Below are 21,960 nucleotides of genomic sequence, written 5' to 3' on the forward strand. Positions count from 1 at the left end.
TGTTTCAAATAATACCCCCCCCCCCCCCCGCCTTCCCAACAGTATAAGGGACCATGAACTGGCCCTCTGCTTTAAACGTTTGAGGATCCCTGCTCTTGCAATTCTTGAAGATACATTTCTGAATGTCAGACATACACCCCTCCAAATGGTGCTGCTTCCATATAAGTTGAAATTCTTTTAAATGTACATATGATGCTGTTTGATCTAATATCTGATACCATATTCTTAAATAAAGGGAGACTTGTTGTCTCTTTGTTCATCAGGGACCAATCCACTATAGATTGCCTTGTATGTAGAGCCTGAACTATTGTAGTAAAGTAATTCCCTCCAGGCTGCATTGCTAAGTCAAAGATGATGGTTATTAAATAATACTTTTCAAACTGCTAAAGCATACATTCCTATAAATATGCAGTGGCATATCAAGATATAGCTGAGCAGCAGGTGAGCCTGCAGAGCCTTTCAGAGATACTGTGAGACAAGTCCAAGGCTGCCTTTTACAACACATTAACATAAAGTTGTGCCATATTGCTCCCTGTAACAATACAACTTACATCTCTAGCAAAAGAACACACATGACAGATTCAATACTTCTGATATTTTGTTCTCCTTTTCTATATTTAATTGGTAATAGGTGATGTGACGGCGCGAGTGGCGCCATCTATATGTCAAACTATAAGTTTCAAGATTTGAATTGTTGTATCATGCCTGATTTTGCCCTTACCCTGTAAATGTAGTTGGATTGGTTATTTATATCTGTCAATCAATGTTGTTTGTACCTGTTATATTGCTCACTCAGCAAAACTGTTTGGCTCCACCTCTTCCTGGAGTAGGACTGTGTTTCCTCCTTTTCATTCCACTCTATCGGATGGACGTGAAAGAGAGGCTTGGCTCTGAAAGCCCTTCAAAAGTTACCTCTCAGTACCAATTCTGAGGTTCTTACCCTTGGGACTCACACTTCATGTTCAGGGCCAACCTGAACAACGTTGAGGAGTCTCAAGCGCCTTCACATCAGTCCTTTGGCAACAGAGGAAGACTCTTATCTTCAGATATAGGTCATTGGACTGAGGCTGAGTTTGCTCCGGCATTCACAGCCAGAGAAAGAGGGATCTGGACAAGCTTCATGGACTTAAACAACTAAAGACTGTAATGTATATTTTCTTTTACCCCCTTTGTGAACAATAAACCCAGTTTTTGAGTTAACTACAGTGTTTTGGTCCTTGGGAGTTCCAGTTTCCCTAAAGGAGGACAAGAAGCAATCCCCTGGGGAAAGATGTCACGTCCATGCCCCTTTCACTAAGAGTTTACAGCCCCAGGCGCGACGGCACAGGTGATATTTTCATTGAAGTCATATGAAAAGGCAGAAGTGTCAAAAGATTAACATTATTCAGACTGTGCTTCGCCTCCTGTAAAAAAAATATTTTGGAAAGAAAACAGTAAATGTGCCAGACTGACAATAAAAGGCAGATGCAGGAGAAAAAAACATTGAAATTTTCTATCTAATTCAGTACAAACCCCCTTTCCAAATCAATTACACTGGTAAGATTACCACGTATTTATAAGCCTTTTTAAAATGGTTACGATTTACATGGCTATTGAAATCATTTCAATTCATGTTGCATGCAGTCCTTTTGTAGGCACTTTAATGTTCTGGAACAAATGCATGCATGTTTTTTGCAGTTACATTTGACTCAATTGTTTGTGCATATAGTTAAGAAGTTAATACCATACAGAATATTGCAGAGGAAATAGACAAAATACTGTAGGAGAATCTGGGGTTTAAACAGAAATATGTGGAATGCCTGTCTCCGAATCATCCTCCATCTTTGCTTACCCCCTGAGAAAGTTGTTGATGTGTGAATGTCAGCTCCATCTTTGGAAGCTAGGGATGGAATCAGCAGTGATTCCTTACCTCCAGAGGACAGGCTGATTTGTGAATGATCACATGGCAGCCTCAGCTTCAGGAAGTGAGGGTACTGATACAAACTCACAAAAAACCCATGAAAGAGAAAGCATAGCTATGGTATAGATCTTTCAAAGGATTAGGAAAATCTTTTCTTTCTTTCTTTCTTTCTTTCTTTCTTTCTTTCTTTCTTTCTTTCTTTCTTTCTTTCTTTGTATCCTTCCATAATATAAAGAAATTGTAAATTTTGATAAATTCTTGAAAAATGAACTCATTTGCTCCAAACAGATTCATCACCGTCTCGCCATGTCCAGAGTTTGCAGTCAGGCCCTCAATTGGTTCAACTCATTTCTCCGAAACTGGAGCCAATGCGTGGAGTATATGGATCAAGTCTCTGAAAGATCTTCCCTCCTATGTGGGGTACCCCAAGATGCAATTCTCTCCCCTCCTCTCTTCAACATCTACGTTAGACCCCTTGCTAGTTTGGCTCGGAGTTTCGGCCTAGATTGCTATCAATATGCGGACAACACCCAACTCCTTCTGCGCTTGGAGCCTGGAGCAACATCAATACCAGACAATTTCACTTTATATCTGGAGGCTCTGTCGAACTGGCTACGTGCTAGTAGACTGAAGGTGAGCCCGGCGAAGACTGAGATTCTTTGGCATGGCCGCTCGATTGGTCTGACCCATTTGCTACCCACCTTTGATGGTGCTGCCCTATCTCCTTTGCCTAACGTTAAGAGCTTGGGTGTCGTTTTGGATTCGCAGCTGACAATGGAAGCTCAGGTTGCTGCTGCTAGCAAACAGGCCTTTTTCCATCTACAACAAGTGAGGCAACTGGCACCCTATCTATCTGATGAGGCTCTGACAACAGTCATCCATGCCACGATCACGTGTAAGCTGGACTATTGTAATGCCCTGTATGTTGGCCTTCCGATGTCCATGACCCAAAAGTTCCGTATTGTTCAGAATGTGGCAGCCAGGCTACTCACAAGAACACCCATGAAATGCCATATAACACCAGTGCTGCAGCATTTGCATTGGCTTTCAACTGATTACCGGGGTCTATATAAGTTGCTAGTTCTGACCTTTAAAATTCTTCACAGCCAGGGCCCATCGTATGTTAGGGATCGTCTCTCCTACTCCCATCATCGGAGGTCACAACGACCATCCCAAAGCAACTTACTTTATATACCGGGTCCTAGAGAAGTGCACTTGGAAAGGACCAGACACAGAGCTTTTTCTATTTCTGCCCCTGCCTTATGGAATGCCTTGCCGCCCTACATGAGAGCCATGCATGAGTTAGGGCCTTTTACCCTAGCACTTAAGACCTGACTTTTTACTAGAGCTTTTGATCTATGTTAATTTTATCAATATTTGTATGTATGTATTTTTATCCTTTACAATTTTATCTTGTAAATCGCCTAGAGCATCTTGGATGGAGGGCGATTAATAAGTAATTAAATGATGATGATGATGATGATGATTACTTACTGTTATAGCAAAAGTGTGAATACTATGTTGTCACATAAAATAATTACTCTACAGCCTCCTATAGCCTACATGCATGGTTCTCAACCTGTGGGTCCCCAGATGTTTTGGCCTTCAATTCCCAGAAATCCTAACAGCTGGTAAACTGACTGGGATTTCTGGGAGTTGTAAGCCAAAACGCCTAGGGACGCAAAGTTTGAAAACCACTGCCCTGGATAGTTTGGGAAATGTGTGCAGATGTTGTCATGTTTCCCCAGGCTATTTTAGACTTAGGAATGCTCTTTTCAAAATTATCAAATAATTTACTTCTGATTCACTTTCTGGTTGAATAAAGCCTCTCCCTGATGCAACCTTGAGATACTCATACTCAATAGGTGCTGATTTACACCTCTCACTATGAGCTCTGGTAGAATATGTCTACATGTCATTTCTATTTAATTCAGCATAAACCCCCTTTCCAAATGTTTGTTGATCATAGCCACATACTTTGTCATTCATGTAACTTTCTGTATGGCATTAGTCTATTGTTTATTACTCATCTTGTAGTCTTTAATTCTCTTTTCCCTTTAAGAACCATGTTATAGTTATGTACATTATGAAATTATTAGTATTTGTAAGCAAACTGAAGGCCCTTCCAGACAGGGCTATATCCCGGGCCCTGTCAGTTACGCTTCAGGTGAAAGCAAAACAATTTGAGACAAAGCAGGTAAACTCCACACACACACACACACACACACACACACACACACACCTTCTGGTGCATCATTGGTATGTTCCAGGAAGCTTGCAGAGAGGCCTAATGGTGATCCAGTAAGTTTTTCTTTATTTTAAGGCTTTTACAGAGCAGGTTTGTGCGGCCCCATGCAAGCATGGAAATTACTGTGCTGGCATGGGAACAACCCTTGGGAAAGCCTGCTTCTTTTAGGCATCTGTGGGGATAGCAACAAGGGTGAAAATAGGTTACATTAATTGCTGTCTGGGAGTGTCCTGGGTTACTTTGTATATGCTCATAAAAATGATTATGTCTGCCATATATAGTCATAAGTTAGTTTCACATATAAAATGAGAATAGGTTTGGGGGCAAAATTTTTGCTGTTGATATGACCCATGGATAAATTGAGAAGGATTCCACAGAGAGGGAAAAGTACCAATGCCAACTCGGGTGCTAGTAGCCATCCCTGGCTATGACTGCCGTTTTCCCACCCAGACATTCAAAAAGAAGGGGGAGGGGGTCGATGATTCTTTTATGTTCTTCTGGGATGGACTAAGGTTTTGTCTTTTGCTGCTTTATTCAGAGAAGGGAATGGTTCCTTCATTTATATCAGTTAAGACAATGTACTCACAGTGACCTATGAATACGCTGACCCAGATTTTTGAGGTGATTTTTTAAACTAAAATTTCTAGATGTATACATGAGTATGTAGGAAACTTTATTTCTCTTCTAGATCCTGTGTGAGTGTGTTATTGTTTGGTGGTGGGAGGTGGGGTCTGGTGTTGTTCGTCTTCTGCTTCCAAATAGTAACTGTTCTGCTTGTGAGATACAATGCTATGTCTTACATTCACCAGTGTTTCTGAGATTAAACACTTCAAATAGTTCAGAACATACAGCAAAATCTCTTACCCAAAATTTCCTAGAGCGTTTAGGGTACATTTTGGAGATAAAAAATAATGTCATTTTGTCTTATAAATCTTTTTATATTTAAGATGCAGGGATACTGCCTCAGTCACATTTGCCTCAAAGGAATGTTTGGTAAAAATACCAGAGGTTACTCTGTGGCTTCTTGCAAATTCTACAACTCCCTATAAAGGGTTTGTGGAGTGGTCTAAGTTGGCTTCTTCTCCATTATTCTTTTGCCTCCTGGAAAAGCAGGTTTCATTTAAAAAATTAGATAGGTTTTTGGCATCTAGATTGGGTCATAGTTACCATTTATGTAGGGCTATGGACAAAATAGCCTGTTGTTTCTTATTTCATGGCATTTCAAAATTGATTTTATGTTTTCATGTGCATGAAAGACAGGATATAAATTTAATAATAATAATTAAAATATTTGAGTGAAGAGAACTATACAATTTTACATGCAACAGCTTCTCTCATCAAATAAAAAAGGGACTCTCTGCTGTTGTTTTCCTTGCCAAATCTTTAGTGCATCTGCATTTTCAGTACTAGCCACAATAAAAAGGTGGATAATTTTCTCCTGAAATGCCTTCTGCACAGTGATATGTATATGTCAACATTCCTCTGAAATGCTTCTCATCACTTGTATGTTAACTAACAATCCATGACTATGGCTTTTGTATTGCGCCTATGTCCCTATTCACAGATGATACACAACAATACTCTCTTGACCATCTATTTTTTTATTTTTTTATTTATTTATTTCTATCCTGCTTTTCTCTCGAAACGGGACTCAAAGTGGTAAACAACAGGTGAGCAAAATTGTTACACCCCAAGGCTGTGTGGGCACCTTGAAAACCACACTGGAGCCGGACTAATAAACAACAAACAGTTTATTGAAGGATATATATATATATATATATATATATATATATATATATATGCAAGCAAATAGCACTTAAAATAAGTAGAGTAAAGGTTCCATAATCAAATGTCCTCAGCAGTTCAAATGTAAGTCCAATAAAGTCTTTCAAAGTTGTAATCCATAATCAGAACTATTCCATAAGCACCATCCCAACAGGAGCAGCTGAAAGTCACAAGGAGCAGGAGCAAAACACTGGTAACCCACGAACTGTAATCCACACGAGCTAAGAGCAACAAGGTATCACTGCAGCTGAAGTAAACAAGGCAAGAAGTACTCCGGAGTCGCAAGGTACGATCTCGGCAAGGAAGTCACGAAGCAAGACACTGGAACAAGGCAGACATGGAGCAAGATACTGGAACAAGGTAGCCAAGGAGCAAGGAGCTGGAACCTGGATTCTTCTCCCAAGGATGGCAAAGTTGACACCGCAGAGAGAACAAGGAGCGAGACATATTTAAAGAGTTCTCAAGGCTGCAGCATGATAAGAGTTAGGACAGCCAGAACTTCACATGGGAAACTTACTCATTAGCATGTCTGAGAACCAAGCGCCGGCTTTGTCTCCTGCCATCCCTTCTACTCCTATCCTCGTGAAGGACTCTCTCAGATAAAAATCAACACACTCCTCTGCAACAACAACATCTGGTGGATGCAACCTTGACTGGTCATCGGAATGTTCCCCAATTAAGGGATCCTCTGCAACCACAACCTCGGGCACCTACAAAGCCATTGGGCTTCGATCCAAGTCCTGAACAGGCCCGTAATCTGACTCGCACTCTGAATCAAACTCCATCTCCTGCTGAATGACAGGCTGTGACGGCTGAGCTACAACAAAAATATACTATACATAAAAAATAAACATAGTCAACAGATAAAAACATATCTGATAAAATTATAAACCCACAACACACATAATACGCAACTAGCACAAAAACCAACAATTTAAATATTCAGTAGATTAAAACCCCAAACTAGAACTAAAATCCATTCCTTTAGGCTGTTTGAATTTTGTCAGAACTTTACTTTGCACCAACCTATATTTTTATTAACTGTGCCCTTTCACTGTTGAGTACCAGAACTTTTCCAGAACAGGATGACAAGGATAGTTATATATGTCTGTAAAGTAGTAGCAATGCTGGAAAGGGTAAATACCAGGACAGAAGCTATTTTTCTTACATGGTTTGCATCTCTGTATTGAAAACCATTCCATGTTTGTCCCAACAGCTCTTGAAAGAAAATAGACACACCTTCTATCCTGTATTCATTATCTCTTTGAAGAATTGCCAACTCCATATCTGCTATAAAGCTAAAACACAATAAAAAGGGATTCCTAAGGCCTTAAATTTTCACACCAATAGTCAGAAATCAATAGAGGTTGTGAAATGAGCAGCAGCAAGGTACTTGACACAGTCGTTCTATTTGGACTAATGGCAAACCACAAGAACTATGCAATCATGTCTTCTTGATGATGATGATGATGATGATGATGATGATGATGATGATGATGATGATGATGATAGCCGCCTTGAGTCCTTCTGGGTGAGAAAGGCGGGGTAAAAATGTTGTAAATAAATAAATAAATAGATGATGATGGTGGTGGTGGTGGTGGTATGTCTACTGTATAGTCAAAGGCTTTCATGGCCAAAATTACTGGATTGCTGTAAGTTCTTTTGGGCTGTATGGTCATGTTCCAGCAGCATTTTTTCCTAACATTTCACCTACATCTGTGGCTGGCATCTTCTGAGGTTCCATCAGCACTAAAGCAAGTGGAGTATCTGGAATGTCCAGGGCGGGAGAAATAATCCTTGTCTGTTTAAAGCAAGTATAAATGTTGCAATTAGTAAGCTTAAATTAGCATTTGAGTAGCCATGAACTTTGGAAAGTCAACCAGTGAGGGTATCTGAATAGAGGCAGCCTGGTCTTTGTTGCCTGGAGGTATCCTCTATTAACTGGCTCTTGATTGCTTGCTGTCTGGACAGAAACTCAGAACAGCTTACAATACAACCAATGCAATACCATTTTAAACCTAAAATATACAAACATTGAAATAGAATTGAATATTAATGGTATTAAAAGCAACCATATTCAGAGCTAAAACCACACCACTTGATCTTAATAAACTCCATAATAAAAGGGTTTTAGCCTGCTGCTGGAAGGATAGCAGGGCGGTGGCCATTCTGGCTTCCCTGGACAGGGAGTTCCAGAGTCAAGAGGTAACCTCTGAGAATGCCCTTACTTTCATTCCCACCAACCATGCTTGCGATGGAGGTGGGACAAAAAGAAGAACCTCTCCTGACGATCTCATTATGATGGCTGTATTCCATGTCTTTTTAGGTAATAATTATTTTAAAATGTGTAACAATGTGTATTGCCATATACGATATAATTTTTTTAAAAATAAATCTGCATTTTTAAAAAAGCAAGCTACATGAAAAGATATAAAACAGGAATATTAACATTGATTACACAGTATTCAAGCTTTATTGTAAAATAGAACTTGAAAGAAGAGACAAGTTATCTCTCATGTCGCCCAAACTGTTAATCACCAGTCTTACTCAAATCCCCTCAGTCATTCCACTATATACAATTCACTCTTGATATTCCATTCTCTCCTTCCCTCCCAATAGCTCATATATAGAGCCTGCCTTAACAAATTACCATAATACACAGCCAGCTCTCCAAAGATTCTGCACCCACAGAGTCAACCATCCATGGCTTGACAGTATTCTTAGAAACAAAGTTCCAAAAAGAAAATCTTGTTTTTGTCATGTTTTCATAAGGGGCACCATTTTACAGTATCATTGTATACCATCGGACTTGAGCACCCAGAGAATTTGGTATCCATCGAGTCCTGAAACCAAATCCCAGTAGATATCAAGGGCCCACTGTATGGTACATTCCACAACATTTTGCACCAATAGTCAATGCTTTTAATAAAACTGCTACCCTTCATTTTTCTCTTTCTGGTGATACTTTTTCTTCCATTTGGTCATGTCATTTTGGTGTTACTCCAAATATCAGAAATCCAGCACAAAGTCATCCTTCATTATTTTACAAGAGCAATTTAATGGCATTCTTACTGTACATTAAGCTTTGTGATAATTTTTAACATGTTGGAATGGGGAGAAAAGAAAATGGAAAGAGCTATTTCATTAAGTGGTGCTAAAGAAGACTTACTGTTTATTTCAGATGTATGACAGAGAGATACAGGCATTTATTTTGATATCTGAAGTGTGACAAATGCAGAGCTCTTGGGTTAACTGATAGAGCCATAATCAAAAGAAAGGCAGAATGAACTTATTGTGCTTACTGTAGTCTAAATCTGTTTGATTCACTAAGAAAATTCTAAAACAGTGAAAATGTGAAAAAGAAAGAGTTTGCATTTTCTTTCACGTATAAATTAGCTTGACCTCACTTCCTTGCCCCTCCAGATGAAAACACTTTCAAATATCTGCAGCTTATGTAATTTTCTGCTTTTCTCATGATATCAGCTATTTATTGCTGAGAGTTTTTTCCCCTACATGTGACTTAACTGCAGTGATTCTGAAAGTTAGAGCTGGTTTTTTTTTTCAAAATTTTAAAGGAAAACTCTTGTAACTGCTTGAAATGGTGGTAATGATTCTTAGCCAGAAACAGAACAATATGGGTTTGTAGTTATTGGCTGTAAAGTGGCATCAATTGCTTTGTGATTTACACCATTATTCCATGTGTTCTTTTCAAAAGATCAGTCCATCTCATTTCTATAATAACCTTATTTCTTTAAGAAAGAAATTGCAAATTGTTTTACAAAAACACACTTTTATATGTCATCTTACCATGCAATCTGAACCACTGTCACTTTATAGCATGGCATGTGAACTTTATGTATAAAAATAATACTTATCACTTATTAATGAACTAACAAATCAAAATAATTAATCAGTCATTGTACCACCATTTTATTTACTTATGACCAAAGGTGACTATGTATATTACCTATATACACATTTCAATAAGATTTTAAACTGAGAAATAAATTGCAAAATTTATAGAACTGAAAACACATAGGACAGTTTTAGTTCAGGAGCTGTAAATCAGATTGAATTGGTGAGAAAGACAGACCATCTCACCAGCCTGCTGTTTTGCAGCAATCATATTGTCTAAGCAAACAGAAACATACCAGTATGGAAACAACCACTTTCGTATCTGACCTTCAATAGCACTATAGTGCCACTTTGGTGATGTATATTCCCTCAGTCAGTCTTCCACACTTCTTCACTTCATTCCCGCTTCCTATCCATGTCCATTCTATGTAGCATGTACATTTTGTTTAATTATTTTATCTGTACTTAGGCTACAATAGTGCAGTTTCAACACTCTTTTCAAGTGGAGGACACTGCTGTAACTATACAATTGTACAATTATGACAAAACATTTTTCAATAAAATCCAATATGAGGGAATGAAGTAAAAGCAACATTGTTTCTGTACACCATGACAAAATATTTCTTTGGACACTGAAAATGGAGTGATTCCTTGGAGACAGGGAGGGGGAGAAGAAGAGAACCACACCCATTAATGCCACATGACTGCCAGGATATCAGAACTGCACAAAATGAAATCATCACACCAGAAACAATATCTGTGTTTTGCACTAGAGCCCTGAAACACCTTTTCACCACAAACCACACTCTGTCTAGGTAATCCAGTAAGTAAAAGTTTTTTTTAAGAAGAGTATATGAAAATAAGCAAATTCAAAAGAGAGAATCAAAGTTCAAAATGTTATTTCCAAGATAACTGAGAGTCCAAAATCCTTTCAAATATAGTCTCCTGAGTCAATCCACAAAAATATCCATAAACAAGATAGCATGAATCCAAAATAGGCAAATTATGTCATATATGAACAAGAAGCAAGAACAAGCTTAGAAACGTGAGTACATGAATTCCATGAACATAGGACCCAAAAACCAAGAGCTGAATACAACATTGCTCTCACAAAGGATTGTATCAGCAGGAACCACTTTAAAAGGCCTCAGTCCCTCCCATAAAATCATTTCTCAAACACCTGCTTTTCCTTTCCTTATCTCTAAGCCTTTGGGAAAAGCAAGTTTTTGTTGCATGCTCTGTCTCCACAGTTTCTAGTGCCTTGACATAGACAAACATTCGTCTCTCACATTTCTCTAGCCTGCACTTCTTGCAGGTTCTCATGAAAATTGATATAAATTCTTCCAGTTTCATGGGAACTTCCAGGAGATTCAAAAATAACTCTCTCTAGGCTACTTTTATCCTCCTCTGTGCCCACAGAAACTATTCCAGCACCCCCTTCCTCATCTTCTGAGCACTCAGAATCTGACCAGAATATAACAAGCTGAACAGCAGTGATATTGGAACCATTCATGATTTCCCCCATAAGTTAACATATGTGATCAAATAATGATGGAGATGCAATGCAACAACAGGAGGGTCATGATGTTGTGTGATAAGAAAAGATCTAACACAACACTAAGCCAGTGCAATTGTGCAATAAACCTATTTGTAATAAAGTTCCAGATAAAACCCCTTTTTTCTGCAGTTCCTTGTCTTCAAGTCTGGAGTTAGACTGATTGCTCCAGATTAACCTTTCTAAGGAATCAATACTTTTTAAACATGCCTACATCCTTACTTTCACTTGAGACACATTCTTATTCAGTAACACAGTATTACATTTTAATGTTAAGATGATCGCTATAAGGTTTTTTGTTCCCAGGTTTCCTCCAAAGGGTCCAAATATGGAAGTAACTGTGTGAATCCATATCTATTGATTTATTTATCCATGGTTGGAATTCTTTTAGTTAGCCCCAACTAAAGTCAGGCCCAGTTATGTCATTTTTTAAAAGTAAGTCAACATGTAGGTGTTTTCTAATGATTCTACTGGTCTACTCTAGTTGGGAAAAACAATAGACCTATGCATGAATGTGTTTAGTACAGTAGAGTCTCACTTATCCAACATTCGCTTATCCAACATTCTGGATTATCCAACGCAGTCTGCCTTTTAGTAGTCAATGTTTTTGTAGTCAATGTTTTAATACATTGTGATATTTTGGTGCTAAATACAGTAATTACTACATAGCATTACTGCGTATTGAACTACTTTTTCTGTCAAATTTGTTGTATAACATGATGTTTTGGTGCTTAATTTGTAAAATCATAGCCTAATTTTCTATTTAATAGGCTTTTCCTTAATCCCTCCTTATTATCCAACATATTTGCTTATCAACGTTCTGCAGGCCCATTTATGTTGGATAAGTGAGATTCTACTTCTATTCCAGATGAACCACATGACAAAATGTTGTTGCTAATGTAACCCAGTGCCTTTTACAACAATTTCATTAAGACTGAACCAAGTTAGACCACGTACATCCAAAAGACAGGGACAAATATGGCAGATGGCATCAGTACCATTAGCTCTACTGGATTTTTGTTCTCCACACATTTTTTATTTTTAGATTCTTGTGACCCACCAGGACAGAAATTAGTTCTGTTCAGTTTGCAAAGATTGCCTTCTCAATTCCTTAGGGAGGAGTATTTTTCCTGCTATCACCTTCTATCCAATATTTCTAATGGTATTGAAGAGGCAAGTGCTTCTGACCGAAAAAACAAACTCACCATACATATTAAGTGTGCCTAAATATAAAATAGGAAAGAAAACTAATTAGTTCATATAATTTGGAGTGGGAAACAGTGGCTCTCTGCATGCTTTTGGCCTAAAACTCCCAGCAGCCTTAGCTCACATTGCCAGTGATGCAGGGCAGCAGTAACTGCATTCCAAAAATGACCCAAATGCTCCAGTTGCGCACCCCTGATCTGAATCAGTTCTCCCTTTTTTATTCTCATTATTTCTTTCAGAATTATTTGGGCGGTGTTGCACATACCTCCTGCAAACCAAGGATATTTGTGATTTCAAATATGGGCACTGTAATTTCAAGAAGCACCTTCTGGAATAGGTAGTTATATATTCTGTTCAAGTAGTACTGAGTACCAAATATTATGATATGTATATTATCCTGGTGCTGGACAGATGGCCAGTCCTTTGAGGCTCGTATATTTAACAGAAAGATATGAAGCTTGCATTTAAAACGTCTAGACACACACATCATTCTCTTTCCTTTCTTGAAATGTGATTAATATGAAACATTGAAGCAATTATCATATTGCAATGCACCAGAATATATGCAGATTTGGGCTTAACTCCTTAAAAAGAGTGTTAATAATTTTGAGCTAAAATCACTTCTGCTGTGGTTATATATAGCCTGCTTATGGTTCTAAACAGCTGGGATTTTATATTTATGCAGAATGTACCATGTGTCACCATGGCTACCAACACTTCTCCTCATCTTTTGAAAAACCCAGACTCCAAATATTTATTTCAAAGATTTGGGGGGAAAACGGATCCTTCCCACATCTCTGTGAAATCTCTCCCATCTCGCCCCCACCCTTCTACTTGTAGACGTTTGCATTGCCGATTCAAAAAGCTGCATAGAGACCTCCTCTGCCATCTTCCTCAAATCAAAGTTGTCTGCTAAGAAAGGAGGTCAAGATGACTCCTGAGATTTGTTTAATGGATTAAGTCAAGGTGTTTGAAGTTACCAAGTGGGAAATCATTTGGGCCCATCTGGAAGTCAAAAGAAGAAAGAAGATACTCAAAAGAAAAGGAAAAAAAGGTTTCATTCTGCTCACAGGTATTTCAACATTTTTGCCCTGGTTATTCTGGAGTGGGCGGAGGGAATTGGGAAATGAAGGCCACTTTGTGTTCTCAACAAGCATAGAGCACAGCAGTTGCTGCACAATGGTTTGAATAATGCCTTCAAGTAATTAAATGAGACCTATCTCTTCCTAATTATTCTCAGTGTGGAATCTGGTTCTGTCCTCAGCCTAGCCTTTGAAAAGCAGCTGGGCTTCCCCGATTCCAACAGAGAAAACATGAAGTGAGCAGTCATCCCTCTGTTGATCTCTCATTCAATTCAGTGCTTCACTGAACAGAGGGGTGTCCTTGTACTGCGGCGGAGCTGTGCCAAATTCTACTGACAAACACTCATAAATAGGCAGGTGAAGTTCTTCAACAACACAATGACAGTTAAACAGAACAGGCAATTTTTCTAACCATGCATGCTACTGGCCTTTCTTCGCAATAGACAAAAAAAATTAACAACATAGTTCTCTATGCAAACTAATATTACAATTCTTAAAATGTACCTTGAAATTTATTAATAAGGATTAAAGAACATTTGGCTCTCCAGCTGGTGCTGGATATCAGTTTTCCCAGCGGTGCCAAAGCACACCTAGTGGTGAGGGATGTTGGGAGCCAGGTCCAACAAAATATGAAGGATTTCAACTTGCTCACCTCTGGTGAATATTTAAAGCCACACTGCATCTTCAGTCCAGTTCTGTGAGTTAAATGAAATCAATCACTCCATTGATTGTCTGGTTATTGATAAGGTAGAAAGCTAGCAGCTAGTGAAGAATGGCCTGGAAATCTAACACTGGTCAGTTTAAATTTCTCTTCCTTCCCACATTTCTAATGTTACACTTGACATGAACTTTTTTGCATCTGTCCATATTGATGTGCATGTGCAAAGAGTGGAACAATAAATTTATTTTGATTAACAGAATTCATTAAAGGGCTATATTAGTCCATTGCTTTCTGTCTCTCTTTTTCAAAAAACAAAACCATGCATTTAGAATCCAAATCAGAAATATTCCATACCAGAAATATTTGCATTTTACTACACATTTCTAAACATCCCCCAATTTATGCATTTCAGTATGCATTTAGTTGTTTACTCATTTAAGCAAATATATGTAGGTGTAAACATGGATGGATGACTAATAGCTAATTTGCCCATTAGCCCAAGAAGTGTTGGTCAGGTTGTTTTGCATCAGAATTCACAGAGACTCATTCCTAATCACTGTTCACAGGGAAATATAAATCATGTATGTTGTCTGAAGCTGGGACTCTCCAAAGTGTTGATGTCCAGCTGGAAAAAGCTTTTAGTTGAACATTGACAGCTCCCTCCTTGATTTTCCACCACCTGATGAATTCAAAGAAAGATGCAACCAAGCCCTTGACAACAGATTAACAACTGAAATGCAGATATAAGCTGGATGCATCCTGATCCCACACACTCTACACAATAGGCTCTTCTCCATAGAAGTCCCAAACTCATCATCCTAAAATAAGTAGTCAATGAGACTTTCATCTTGTTAGCCGATATCAATCAGAAAATATCATTTTCCCTAAAGTACTCACTTTCTATGTTAATAATCTCCCAGAGAAGGAAAGGTGGCAGCAGGGATCCAGAAGATAAGATCAACAATTCTTCTTAATAAAAAGTTTCATTAATGTTATTTCCTACCATACTGCACACCAATCACAAACTGTAAACTTTCCAACAATGAATGTATTTTAAATCAATAAGACTGCAGATTGTAATTTATACTAATCAAAGCATCATTTCAAATGTTGGTAAAATGTCCATGTCTGTAACTGTAGGTTATGTCAGATCTGGAAATTTTCCCCTGACATCCTTCTTTGGCCAATGAAACAATAAATTATATCTGACTCTGCCCTTGACCTCCGCATGTCTCTATTGGGATTCATTAGAGCTTGATATGCATGGAACAAACCCTGAGATTTTGGACAACATAACAAGCATCCTTTTCTATACATACATAGCTTTCTATATGCATTTATGGTTAATCATAAGGTTAACAATAATATTAACTGTGATAGCAGTCTCTGCCTGTTTCTTATAATACTTCGACTTGATACTGTTATTTCTGGATTTTTTTCTTTATAAAATGCTAAGAAGCCCATCCGTCCAGCTTCTTAGATGATTGTTCAGCAGAACATGTGCTTATCATCAGACACCTTTAATTGAATGAGCAGACAGTTTTATATCCTATCTACTGTGAAGTAGTGATCACTCTTCAATTGGCTAGATAGCTAATCCTTCCCCTCTGAATAAGTAGAGTACATTTAAGTAAGTAATTGCGGCAATTTTGTAAGAACCGCTTGACAGTGAAGTACACTATGTTTGAGGATGGTGGACTCATCTTCTTTGGAGGTCATAAAAGAGAAATTGGATAGTAATCTTTCAGAGGCATTTTGGTTGTGTATTCCTGCATGACTGGAAGTTGTCCTGGATGGCCCTTGTGGCCCCTTCCTAATATGTTATCATTTGGGAATGAGATCTGCCCAATTAGTTGCCACATGTGAAGTTTATTTTACATACATACACCCCCCCCCCCAACATACACATATAAAGGCTTGATGAAACTCAATTCCACCGTTTGTGTCCTCACTGCTATATAATCCAATTTCAAAATGCTTTAAATAGCAGTGTAGATGGGGCTGATATTTCTTTGTAAATTCCCTCTAAAATGAAAATAATTTTTCTTTTTCTTTAAAAAAACACATGAAGCGGTTCTCCATGTATGCTCTGTGGAGCCCTTGGGACTCCGCAAAGCATTTTGGGGGGCTCTGCACTTCCTTCCTCCTCTCCCTATCCCTTATTGTTCTTACAGTAGAGTCTTGGTTATCCAACTGCTGTTTATCCAACACTCCATATTATCCGAGGCCAGGGCGCCCTCCCTTGCTCACTCACTCACCCTCCCTCGCTCACCACTGCCGGGACCCAGCCTGCTGAGTGAACAAGACAGCAAGAGGGGGCAGGTGAGTGAGTGAGTGAGTGAGGGAGGGAGGGCAAGCAACAAAAGCAGCAGCAACAGCAGAAGCTGGAGCCTGGAAGAGGTGGCCAGGCTCCTGCTCCTGCTGTCACTGCACCTTTGTCGCTTGCCCTCTCTCTCTTACTCACCTGCCCTCCCTGGCTTTCTCGCTCACTTACTGGGCTGGCTCCTGCTTCTGCCACCGCTGTCGGGACCCAGCCCGGTGAGTGAGTGAGAGAGCAAGGGAGGGCAGGTGCATGAGTGAGAGAGGGAGGGAGGGAGGGCAGGTGAATGAATGAAAGAGTGAGGGTGAGCAACAAAGGCGGCAGTGGTGAAAGAAGCAGGAGCCTGGCCAGACTCCTGCTTCTGCTGTCGCTGAGCTTTTGTGACTTGCTCTCACTCTCTCATTCACTCACCTGCCCTCCCTTGCTCTCTCACCCGCTCATTCAGCTGTATCCTGGCTCTGCCTCCGCTACCGGGACTCAGCCCAGTGAGAGAGCGAGGGAGGGCAGGTGAGTGAGAGAGCAAGGGGGGAGACAAAGGCAGCAGCCACCGCTGGAAGAGGCGGCCAGGCTCCTGCTTCTGCTTCCACTGCTGCCTTTGCCACCCTCCTTTAGTCGCTCACCAGGCCGGGTCTTAGTGGCAAAGACAGTGGTGGCAGAACCAGGACCCAGTTGGTGAGTGAGCGGGCAAGCATCTTTGCTGCTGGGATGAGCGGGGGAGGAAGGAAGCAGGGCCTGGAGGAGGCAGAAAGGGGAGGCCAGTGAGTGAGCGATCCCTCCCTATTATCCAACATTTTCACTTATCCAACATTCTGCCCACCAGTTTAAGTCAAATAACCGAGACTCTACTGTACTATTGTTATTTCAAAGGCTGGGTGGCCATGTGTTGAGGTACTTTGACTGTCTCTTTCCTGACTCAATGCGGAAAGGAGTTGAACTGGATGCCCCCTGGAGTTCCTGCTGATATTATTATTATTATTATTATTATTATTATTATTATTATTATTGACACAAAGACACAGTATGACACAGCAAATGAGATATATATGCCAGATTTCATATCACAAAATCACAAGTCGAATACTTCCCAAGCGTTTAGGACTGTGTGGTGTATTTTCAGATGATGTGCACAGATCCCAGTAAGGTGGCCTTTTGCAGTTGACAGATTGTAATTTTATCAATGTTTATTGTTTTTTAACAATATTGTTTTTAAATGCCGGGCACGGCACCCAATGCACCAATTACCACTGGAACTACCTGTACTGGTTTATGCCAGTGTTTACAGTTCAGTCTTGAGGTCTCGATAACGGTTGAATTTTTCTTGTTGTTTTTCTTCAATTCGACTGTCACCTGGGATGGTGACATCAATAATCCAAACCTTTTTCTTTTCCACAACTGTGAGGTCTGGCAAATTGTGTTCCAGAATTTTGTCAGTCTGGATTCGAAAGTCCCACAGTATTTTTGCATGTTCATTTTCCAATACCTTTGCCACCTTGTTGTGGTGGGGAGCTTAAATGAGGATGCTGAGAGCTGTGCTGGCAGTAGTGTAACTACCAGCAGGTCAAACCAAGCCAGAGAGGTCTCAGCTGAGGAGTGGAACTAAGAGCACCTAACCCATTAGCACTATGGAGAAACAAACCAAAACCAAGTCTATACTGGCTCGGTCGTTGCGCAGGATAAAAAGGACCGCAGTAGATACTGCCAATTCTGGACATCCATCGACAAGTGAGCTACAGAATCAACATACAAATGAACAGTCACAGAAACGGCAGAAATATACAATGCCAGAAAGCTGTACAATTAATTATTATTATTATTATTATTATTATTATTATTATTATTATTATTACTGTTGTTATTGTTATTAATATTATTAAGGCTGGATAACATCTGGGGGTCTTGTAATACTGTTATGTTTATGTTGGTTAAAATTGTTCTTCCTTTTAAACATTGTATTGTCCTTTCCTTTTTTTCATTACAAACAAGATATGCAAAGTGTGCATAAGAGGCACTTGTTCATGTGTTTTTCAATTAGTTCACACAATCACTCTCCACCCACCGGCTACTGGTTTGCTCCATCCATCAAATATTAAAATGCAATGCAGTCTCCTGTGTCCAAATGTCTGTCCATGCCTGATATGTATACATTATACAGGGTATTTGAAAAAGAACTCCCTATTCACCATTTAAATTAAATGGTGAGTAGGGAGTTCTTTTTCAAACACCCTGTATATAATACATTACGTAGTATCAGGGTGGTTTTTAATGTATTTTACAGCATTTGATAATATTTATGGTTTTAAGGGAGAATCCCCTGCTGACACCAGGAAATATTTCTATGTGACAAGGAAGAAGGAGGGAACCACATATGCTTCTGCTGATGTAAGAATGGGTTGTTGCTATGACCAAAAGCTCACATGGCGTTCTGATGTTGGCCAGGAGCAGTGACAGAACTGACACAGGCACAATCTGTCCCCCTTTCCCTGTGTTCATGAGTGCAAAGAAAAGGTGACTGGGGCAATGCCATGAGTGAATAGTGCACCCGTCCAAATTGGACCAAATCCTGCACTCCACACTTCCCTGAATCCATTGGGATATAACAACAACAACAAAAGCATTATCAACATCAAATTTTATTGGGTTGTTGTATGTATTCCGGGCTGTATGTATGTATGTATGTATGTATGTATGTATTCCGGGCCACATCTATGGCAGGCAACCTTTGAGGATGCCTGCCATAGAGGTGGGCGAAACGTCAGGAGAGAATACTTCTGGAACATGGCTATACATACAACAACCCTGTGATCCCAGCCATGAAAGCCTTCGACAACACAACAATTTTTATTTGTTACATGCCTCATTTCATGGCTTGATGTGGGATACAACATAGTTAAAACACAGAAATAAAACACAATGCCGTTAAATATATTAAAAACATAGAACAAAGTTTAAAATACCAGTACTAATAATATGTAAAATTAGAATTCCTCATTTCAAATTGGCTGGGTAGGCCTGCCAGAAGAGATAGGTCTTTAATTGTATCTCCAATTCTGACAGCTCATTTAGCTGTCAATGTTTTTCCACCAGGTCATTCCACAGTCTTGGGGCAGCCAATGAAAAGGTCCTCTGGATGACAGCTGCCAGTCAGCTTCTAGTTGGTTGAAATGTTCCCCAGAGGCAGATTATATTTGGGGGGGGGGGCAATCCTGTAGGTAACCTGGATACTCCAGCATTTCAAACAAACTCTACATCATCCTGTGACTTTCACTAGCCTGGAGCTGAAATGAGTTAACCCAGTTTAACTCTTAATGCTTAACAGAATGGAGAAATGCCATGAGGACAGCCAAAATCCAACTGAGGTGTGAGTCCAGGTTTTCATGCCCATGTAGACAAGCCCTTAATTAAGTAGCTAAGTAGCATCTCTGAACCGAATCTGGAGATCTCTTCTGTCAATAAAGATGCAGCAAACTGACTTTCTCACTCTGCCCCTACAAGCAATCTCTGGTCAACAGCCAGAAACTGTAGTTTGATTACAGGGATGGAGGAACGGGGGAACATCAGTATCAGTGATCTAGTTGGTGAGAGAACAGACTCCCATTACTCACAGTGGCTGGTTTGGGAGATTTCTACATTCCTTTGTACTTCTTTCTCTATTGAATATGTAGGGAATATAAATCAATTACAAATGCATAACTTTAGGTTATTAATTGGTAATCATCATTGAGATTTTGAGCCAAGGTGCATTTACACTGTTCAGAAGATGATACAGATATGCACAGAATGCCTGTTTTATATATATATTTATACTATTAATGAGTTATACAAATAGCATATTAAAAGAGAAGGAATTGAAGTGCCACTGAAAGGTGACAGGGGGTAATCTTTTGAATTATGATATTGGATAGAATTGTTGGGTTTCTGGATTTTGGATTTTCTGACATTGTGGATTCATACTGTCACCACTGCAAACCAGGCAATGCAATGAAGAGAGGTAGAAAACAAGAACTATTCTTTTCTTCTGAAGTTTTCAAATTATTTTTTTTAGCCATTTGTGCAGGTCATCGTACCTTGAGCATCTGGAGAAAGATAGGAAGAAAGAACAGAGATTAAGGGTTTCATCAGACTAGCATTTTAAAGTTGGCACCTCCGCTTTCCTGGCTTCTTCTGCCTCATGCAGGATTCTGGGAAATGTAGTTTTGGGTGGGGCCTTTGATATTCTCAGCTAGAGGGGTCCTCGCCTACCCAAGCTACATTTCCTACAGGAGGCAGAAGACACTAAAAAATTGAGGGTGCCTGCTTTAAAATGCTAGTCTGATAAAGCCCTAAGAGAGGGATTAAAATATCAAACTACTTTTCCTTGCTGGACTACAAGTCCCAGAATCACTGGGTTAAATACAGATTACTGTACACTTTAGCATTCTTAACCTCCCTCATAGACAATCACCCATATGATTGTCTACCAAGGTCTTAGTCATGGGTCTATAAGTGACTGTGGAAACCTATTCTGGATCTGCATGGTCTTTTACAATGATGATACAGATTTCCAGATCGTCTCAAGGGTTTGCTTGATGCGTTTTCCTCTTGGCACATTTCCCCTCTCATCTTCTATCCATGACTCTTCAAAATCCACAGCACCGTTGGTAATACCTGACCTCCAGTTAGAACGCTCAAGGGCAGGGCTTTCTAGTTCTTGGAATGTTTTCCACATTTTTGCAGTTAACGTTAAGCCCATTTTAAAATCATTATGTTGTCGAAGGCTTTCATAGCCGGGATCACAGGGTTATTGTATGTATTCCGGGCTGTAGGGCCATGTTCCAGAAGCATTCTCTCCAGACAAGAGACGAACCTTTCCAATGCTAATTAGAGTGATTAACTTCAACATTCACACAACATTCCAACTGACAAAGAACTCTTCTCACACCCTGGACTTCCCACAGATATATATTAACCTTCCTTGCCTAGTTTCTCCATGCCTCACAACCTCTGAGGATGCCTGCCATAGATGTGGGCGAAATGTCAGGAGAGAATGCTTCTGGAACATGGCCATACAGCCTGGAATACATACAACAACCCTATTTGAAAATCTCTTTTGCTGTCAAACATTCAAATTTCCATTCTTGAGCTGAAAGTAAAATAACTGCTCTGGGAGATGATGATCGGGCATTTGAACAACATGGTCAAGTCCAGTAAAGTTGACGGCGGAGAATTGTGGCTTGAATGCTAGTGGTCTTTGCTTCTTCCCAAATGCTGATGTTTGTACAAATCCCAAGAGATTTGCACAATTTTTCAGAAGCAATGTTGATGGAATCATTCCAAAAGTTCAAAATGATATTTGTAGATGGGCCATGTCT

The 21,960-nt window shown here is 39.5% G+C and overlaps 1 protein-coding gene and 1 long non-coding RNA gene across 11 annotated transcripts in view; one reads left to right on the plus strand and one right to left on the minus strand.

Annotated features, from left to right (window-relative positions):
- lrrc4c (leucine rich repeat containing 4C) overlaps nt 1-21,960 on the minus strand; it is a 1,096,970-nt gene that overhangs the window by 993,401 nt on the left and 81,609 nt on the right. The window lies entirely within an intron of this gene.
- Nucleotides 13,187-21,960, plus strand: part of LOC134292956 (uncharacterized) — a 46,520-nt gene continuing 37,746 nt past the window's right edge. For both annotated transcript variants that reach the window (XR_010000044.1, XR_010000050.1), the window contains exon 1: nt 13,187-13,621. This is a non-coding gene — a long non-coding RNA (uncharacterized LOC134292956). The remainder of the gene's footprint in view (nt 13,622-21,960) is intronic.

Source organism: Anolis carolinensis, chromosome 1 (assembly GCF_035594765.1).
Source record: "Anolis carolinensis isolate JA03-04 chromosome 1, rAnoCar3.1.pri, whole genome shotgun sequence".
Classification (NCBI taxonomy): Eukaryota; Metazoa; Chordata; class Lepidosauria; order Squamata; family Dactyloidae; genus Anolis; species Anolis carolinensis.